This window comes from Lepidochelys kempii, chromosome 20 (genome assembly GCF_965140285.1).
Source record: "Lepidochelys kempii isolate rLepKem1 chromosome 20, rLepKem1.hap1, whole genome shotgun sequence".
In the NCBI taxonomy this organism is placed as follows: domain Eukaryota; kingdom Metazoa; phylum Chordata; order Testudines; family Cheloniidae; genus Lepidochelys; species Lepidochelys kempii.
Genome location: NC_136399.1, coordinates 27,841,644 through 27,849,610, shown reverse-complemented (window position 1 = coordinate 27,849,610; position 7,967 = coordinate 27,841,644).

Sequence of the window (7,967 nt, the reverse complement as noted above, 5' to 3'; positions counted from 1 at the left end):
AAAACTTCAAATTCAGACTCCAGCGAGAAACTGCTGAATTGGAATTCATTTGCAAATTGGATACTATTAATTTAGGCTTAAATAGAGACTGGGAGTGGCTAAGTCATTATGCAAGGTAGCCTATTTCCCCTTGTTTTTTCCTACCCCCTATCCCCCCCCACGTTCTGGTTAAACTTGGAGAGTAGTCAGTTTGGATGAGCTATTGCCAGCAGGAGAGTGAGTTTGTGTGTGTGTGTGTGTCCGTCCCCGGGGGCGGGGGGTGTGTGAGAAGGCCCACCTTGATTACCATGCACGTTGTAGGGAGGGTGGTCACTTTGGATGAGCTATTACCAGCAGGAGAATGAGTTTGTGTGGGTGGTTTTTAGAGGGGAGTGAGGGAACCTGGATTTGTGCAGGAAATGGCCCACCTTGATTATCATACACATTGTGAAGAGAGTGGTCACTTTGGATGGGCTATTACCAGCAGAAGAGTGAGTTTGTGTGTGGGGGGGAGGGCGGGGGCGGAGGGTGAGAAAACCTGGATTTGTGCTGGAAATGGCCCAACTTGATGATCACTTTAGATAATCTATTACCAGCAGAACAGTGGAGTGGGAGGAGGTATTGTTTCATGGTCTCTGTGTGTATACAATGTCTTCTGCAGTTTCCATGGTATACATCCGATGAAGTGAGCTGTAGCTCCCGAAAGCTCATGCTCAAATAAATTGGTTAGTCTCTAAGGTGCCACAAGTCCTCCTTTTCTTTTTGCTAATCTATCTGGCCTGTCCCGGAGAGGGCTGGACAGCACACAGCATGTTTAGGGGTAAAGGTCAGGACAGGGAGTGTTGGAGTCACCCTGCATGTGGTAGCCTAGGTCCGATGGAAGCTGAAGTGTGACTGGTGAGTGCTGACAAGGTCCTGGGATCAGGAGTCGTAGCCATACACAGACACTTGTGGGGAGAGCGAGGGAGCTGCACGCTGACAGGCTGTTTGTGAGCTACCCAAGTCAGAGGCTACAACAGCAAAGCATGGTGAGGCACCCCCCATTGCAGGTCAGGTGACACAGCCCCCCACTAGTCAGGATTATACCCTGGAACATCATACCTGGCTCATAGTAAGAGCCCCCCAGCTGTTGTAGTGTTATAAAATGCTCCCCAGCAGAATCTGTTACTTTGCTGTTGAGGGTGCTGGAGCAAGCTGACCATGTACAGTAACAGGGGCAAAAGGAAGGTGAGCTGGGGGTGGGTGGGTAGGAAGATCTAGACAAGGCTACTCTTCCCTCTCTGAAATGGAATAAGCTTCCAACCCCCCTCCAAAAAATACACCCCACTCTTTAAATACTCACAGTCTTCATTCCACACCTTTGGCTCAATAAGATTGGAGTTTGGGCCTTTTAGGTTCAACCTGTGTCTTCCCTTTGCAAAAGTAAGTTCTCTTTTTCCTCCTTGTCCTGAAGGATCAAACCCGGATTGCTTTTGCTTAACAGAATTCACTGGCTGATTGGGTGTGCTTTGGGTGTGCTTTGTGCGCGTCTTCTCCCAGTCAGCAAGGTAATTTTCATCGACACAAACAGAAGCCTGTTTATCAGTTTTTAGATCCTTAACCGCTACCAATTCTAAGGCTGGACTGTCTTAAAGAGATACCATCCATTTTCACCAGCAAGCTAGACTCAAAGTTCTGGTGTCCTTCCCTTACCAACCTCCACTTCCACATGGAATCAGATGTTAAGTTCACTGAGCCCCCACTTCTGCTTCTTGTGAGCTGGAGGTCCGGAGTTGATGGGGTGCGTGTTCAGGGATCAATTTATTGTGTCTAGAGGAGATGCGATAAATCTATCCCAATCCGGTGAGTAATGAAGACCTGCCCTGAGAGACTACAAGTCATATCTGAAGTGTCTAGAGATAAGAGTATACCTGCCATCTCCCACATTCTCAAGAAATTAACTGTGCAGCTGTTCTGCTCTGCAGACTTAGCTACTCAGTCTTCCCTCTGAACCGGAGGCACAGACTACTCACTTACAGAATCAGCATGGAGACATTTCTCTCTCAACAACCTTGTCTCCCCAATAAGCTAGCCAAACACAGCCACTTAGTTATAGGGGCTGTTCAACAACAGCTTTTACTCCATCTGAGACCTTTTCAAAGCTATTCACACTGGCTCTTTCTAAAGGAAAGACAGTGGATCCATTCACCACAGAAAATTTCTTGCTGTTAGGAACTGAAACTTTCTTGATTAAATCACTTTCACACCCTTCAGTTGCAGTAAACTGCTTGCAAAGACTACCATGAGGATTCCTTTCCCAAGGAGCTTTTCTAATCAACAGTTCACCCCCTCACAGAAATTCTGCCCTTACTCTCTTCACCTAGGGCTTGCTCTAAAGCAGTGGTTCTTAACCTAGGGTGCACACACCCCCTGGGGGGCAAGATGCCCTTTCTGGGGGTGTGAGACATGCCAGATTTTTTTTAGAAGGTAAATCATCAAAAACACAAATTAAGCACATGCCCGTAAGTACAACTACTTTGTTTCATCAAACCTATGTATTTATTATACATTTAACGATTACTGTGATATACAAATTGTTAAGCTAATTGTAGTGAAAATATCTTGCTACAAAATACAGCGTACTGCCAGGTTGTGGGGTGTTTCTTGATGCATGCACAGATGACGATGGGGTAGCGCTGCACCTCTGTCTGAATTCAGTTAGTCACTAACTGTTCGCGTGCCAGTTACAGTTTACTTCCACAGCAAAACTCTGCAAGGTCTCTGGGTAGTATGTGCGTATGTGTGTGTGCCTATTGTACTGTTATTTGTGGTGAACAACAACACTATTTTACATATATTTAATATGCATTTAAAAGTGTATAGGCCCTCCTATCTCCAATTATATATTTTTTTCATTTCAGTAACCCTTGCCATGTCGAAGAAATGCAAATGGAACGAGGACTATATTCGTTACAGGTTCACTTGTACGACAGAGGATGGAAATCAATGACCGCAATGTGTACTGTGCAGCTCGTTATTTTCAAACGCCAATCTCAAACCATCCAAGCTGTCTGAACATTTCACCAAACAGCATGGGGGTGCAGCTGCTGGACATGACATTGACGCCTTGAAGTCTACAAGGGCGTGATTTGATCGTAGCAGAACCTTGAGGACGTTTGGGTTTGCGTCACTTGAGAAGCCCTTGTTACAAGCATTCTATCAAGTTGCATATTTGCGTGCCAAGGAAAAGAAGCCTCATACAATAGCGGAGGAATTAGTGGAACCCTGTGCATTGGAAATGGCAATAGTATTGGGACCAGATGCACAAAAGCAGCTTCAGCAGGTTCCCTTGTCAAATGATGTGATCCGTTCTAGAATTCATGACATGAGCCAGGATATCTTGCAGCAAGTTATAGAAGATATCAAGGCCAGTCCTCTTAAAAAGTGTGTATTCAGTTGATTTGTCAAGCTGACATTGATGGCTGCAGTCAGCTGTTGGTGTTTGTGCAGTATGTAAAGGAGAAAAATCTTAGAAAAATTCTTGTTCTGTGAACCATTGCAATTAACTATGAAAGGAATCGATGTGTTCAATCTTGTCAAAGACTTCTTTTGAAGCATAATGCTTGATGTGTGTGGATCAATTTGCACCGATGTTGCCCCTGCCATGCTAGGAAAAAATTCAGGATTTGTTGCTTATGTAAAGAAATAAGTACCTCATATCATGATCACACATTGTATGTTGCACCATCGTGCACTTGCTGCAAAGACTTTGCCTACAAAATTGAAGGATACTTTGTCTACTGCGGTGAGCACAGTAAACTTCATCAGAGGACATAGTCTCAATCATCACCTCTTCCATGCTTTTTGAGAAGAAATTGGTGCCAAGCACACTGTCCTTTCCCATACAGAAGTGAGGTGGCTTACTGATATTTTTGAAATGTGTGAAGAAATAAGTCAGTTTCTTTGTAACCAAAGCAGTAATTTAGTTGATGACTTCGAAAATAGAGTTTATCCTTTGCCTTGCGTACATGGCAGGTGTATTCACACACCTAAATTAACTCAACACATCTAAGCAAGGAACTGGGATGAACACAGTAATGGCCAGCGAGACGTTATCTGCTTTTATTCGGAAACTTCCAGTTTGGATAAAGCGTGCTGAGAAAAGAAATTTCACTAACTTTCCTTTTCTTGAAGAAACAGTTGTTTCAGAAAATGAAGGAATGACCATCGCAACTGAAGTGACAAAAGCATTTGCAACAGTTGAGTGACTCTTTCCAAGGATATATTTCCACTGGAGAGCTTGATGTGGCAAAGAAATGCATACTGGATCCATTTCTTTTTAACCTGGATTCCATCAATGACAGTGATTTGATGAAAGATGAAGAGCAGAAGAGTCACTGAGCCGGTAAACCTAATGAGAGTAATTTTTTATGTATTCTTAATTTTACTGCAAAATTAAAATATATAATTTTCTTTCATTCTATAGTTATGATATATCTAGGTTTAAAGAACTGACTTACTTCAATGATTTTTTGATAAGGGGTGCGAGAACATATTTTGAGAACCAAAGGGGTGCAGGCTGCAGTGAAGGTTAAGAACCACTGCTTTAAAGGAACACTTTCCTGAGCAACAACAGACTTTCTGGGTCTTACTCACATCCAGGATCACCTCTGGCTCATCAGGCAGATTTCTACATAATCCCCTTTCAGGCAAACTGCTAGATTCCATAGTCAAAAGGTTAGAAGCATTTCTCTTTCCTTTGCCACTCACAACCTTAGGAATCTTTTCCTTCTTGCTACAAATGTCCAAACTATCAGTAGGTAACAATTAAATTACCTTTATGCTCTTCTTGTGACCTGGCTAGGATATCACCCTGATTGGATCGAGTTGCTACATCCTTTTCCAACCACACATTAGTGACAGGCAAAATACAAGCATCAGAATTGTTTGGTCTCTGGGATTTTGCTATGACGCTAACTGGACGCAACCTAGTTACAGTGCCATTCTCCCTAGCAGACATAAGCTTAGGACCATTCCCTTCCTAGACTTTAGTTGAATCCAGAACCAACTCTGAGTCAACTGCACTACCCTCAACCATCACAGGGTGAAAGGCACCTTCTGTCTGCTTTACAGACAAAGAAGAGCTAGAGACACATTCTCCTTTATCAGCCACACAGTTTGGGATCTCACTTTCCTTGTCCTAGCACACAGGGCTGTTCACAGACAACTGCTTGGAGACCAGAGTAGCTCCCTCCATAGGCAAGTCAATATCCCCAACAGACACAGGCACATTTCCTTCACTGTCACAATTCTCCACACAGGGAACAGGTAAGGTATAGGGACACTCATTTTTCCACTATCCTTGCCTTCCCAAACTGCTGACTAGATAAAGCCATCAGCTCACAAGGCAGCCTAGACTCATCCAAACTTTCCTTACCAGGCACATTGCCACTCCCAACAGATAAACTGCTGCTTTTCTCACTACACTGAGCTACTTCCAGCAAATCAGAGTTACCCTTTTCAGGTTCACTTTTATCAGCTGTATTAGCCAATAATCCATCAGCCATCAAAAATCTACCCTTTCCTTCCCCAGCTAGGGCTTTAACTTGACCATCCACTTTACTCTGCTCCTGAGAAACATTTTCCTGACCAACGAGCTCTCTGTGCTTGACCTAATTCCAGATTCACTTCTGAGACATTAAACAGACATCCAGAAACTTCATCACAGACAAACTGCTTTTTTGCACAGAAAAACATTTGGAGAAACCCTCCCCAGGAAAATCATTGCCCATAATAGACACAGGTTTAAGATAATTCCTTTCCTGTGACTGGTTACCTGGACTGAGCAAAGCTTTAACATTTTCCCCAAGCAAAAGATCCTTAGGCAATAACTTCCTTACACCAGCTATAACTTCATGCTTAGTACCATTCCATTCAAGGTGGATTCTAGCTAAAGGCACACAAAGTAAACTCAGAGGACAACATTCACACCTTGATTTGGTAAGTAGTCTTCCTCTGACAAGATCAGCTTTAACAAAAGTGATGTTAGAAGCTATAATTTGCCCTAAACAGCTTTTACCATTGACTTTTACACTCTATGAATTTTCCATCATCACTTTCATAGATAGCATTGACATAGTTTATGGGGTCACCATCTACTGAATTCACAGTAACAGCATTTACATAAAAGGTGGCAGTGTTGGGATACGTTTGGTTACACCCAGACAACTGCTCAGTTATACAACATACCAACATTTTCAAGATGATGTAATTTCAGCTGTTCTTCCCCTGCTTTTTTGACTTGGAGCCTGTCTGGCAACCCTTTCCTCAGCAGCCAGTAGCTCAACATGCTCCCAACAAGCCCTTTCCTCTCTTATACCAGCTTCTTTTTCCAATTCAGCCAATCTTTCACAGCAGCTTCCTTCTCCAGCTGGGCCAATGCTTGCTCTCTCTCATTCAAATTTCTGTCAGTTTTTGTCCATGTTCAAACTGCAGGCTGTCTCTCAGGGCTGCAGTTTCATTGCTTCCGCTGATGCTTTCTGGCTCATGATCATTGATCTTTAACCAACAAAACTCCCAATACCAAAATTCAAATTTGGATAGTGTGGGGTTCTGACCCAAAGCTTAATTGACCTGGTTCTGTGGATCCTGCTGACTACGCCAACGTAATGATGCTGGCTTTGGTGGGACCTAACTGAGAATATCAATTCAGGACAAATTGCTTAGAGCAGGGCAGTTACAGCCCAAAACCGGAGTTCCTTTACTATTAAGGCAAACCAAACCAGCCAAACAGAGAGGACTTTGATTTTACCCCACTGGCTAACCACAAGTCACACAAGTAATTCCCTTAGACACTCCCGTTTCCCCAGTATCACCACCAGTGCCACTTGTTATGGGGATGGTTAAGAAAAAAAAAAAAAAAAGGTTCTCCCGATCCCAAAGGACCAAGCCCCAGATCCAGGTCAATATACAAATCAGATCTTACCCACAAACCACACTGTTGCCAATCCTTTAGAATCTAAAATCTAAAGGTTTATTCATAAAAAGAAAAAGATATAGATGAGAGCTAGAATTGGTTAAATGGACTCAATTACTTACAGTAATGGCAAAGTTCTTGGTTTCAGGCTTGTAGCAGTGATAGAATACATTGCAGGTTCAAATCAAGTCTCTGGAGTACATCCACAGCTGGGATGGGTCATTCAGTCCTTTGTTTAGATCTTCAGTTTGTAGCAAAGTCCTTCCAGAAATAAGAAGCTGGATTGAAGACAAGATGGAGGAGTCTTCCAGGTCTTTTATATCCTCTGCCCTGTGGAAGATCACAGCAGCAAGATGGAGCCTGGAGTTACATGGGCAAGTCACATGTCCATGCATGACTCAGTTCTTTACAGGTGGCAGCCACTGCCCACCATGAACGTCCCCAGGAAGACTTCTTATGTGGATTGGAGCCTTCAAAGGTCTATTGTCAGTTAAGTGTTTCTTGACTGGGCACTTAACTTGCAAGTTCCTTTCTCAAGAAGCTGACCAAATGCTTTACTAAGACTACTTAGAACCAAAATACATTGATATACAACGTACATAGCCAATATTAATAACTTCAGCTACAAAAATGATACACACAGATAGCATAATCATAATTAGCAAATCATAACCTTTCCATAGACACCTTACATGACAAAATACATCGGAAGGACAGAACAGGTCATGCTGGTGGGGGAGTGGCACTATATATGAAAGAAAGTATAGAATCAAATGAAGTTAAAATCTTAAATGAACAAAGCTGGACCACAGAATATATCTATTCTATATATAGAATAGCAGTAGGGATATATTACCAACCAGGATGGTGATAGTGAAAATGCTCAGGAAGATTAGAGAGGCTATTAAAATAAAAGAATCAATAATAATAATAATAATAATGGGGGATTTCAACTATCCCCATATTGACTGGGTACATGTCACTTCAGGACGGGATGCAGAGAAAGTTTCTTCACACCTTAAATTACTGCTTC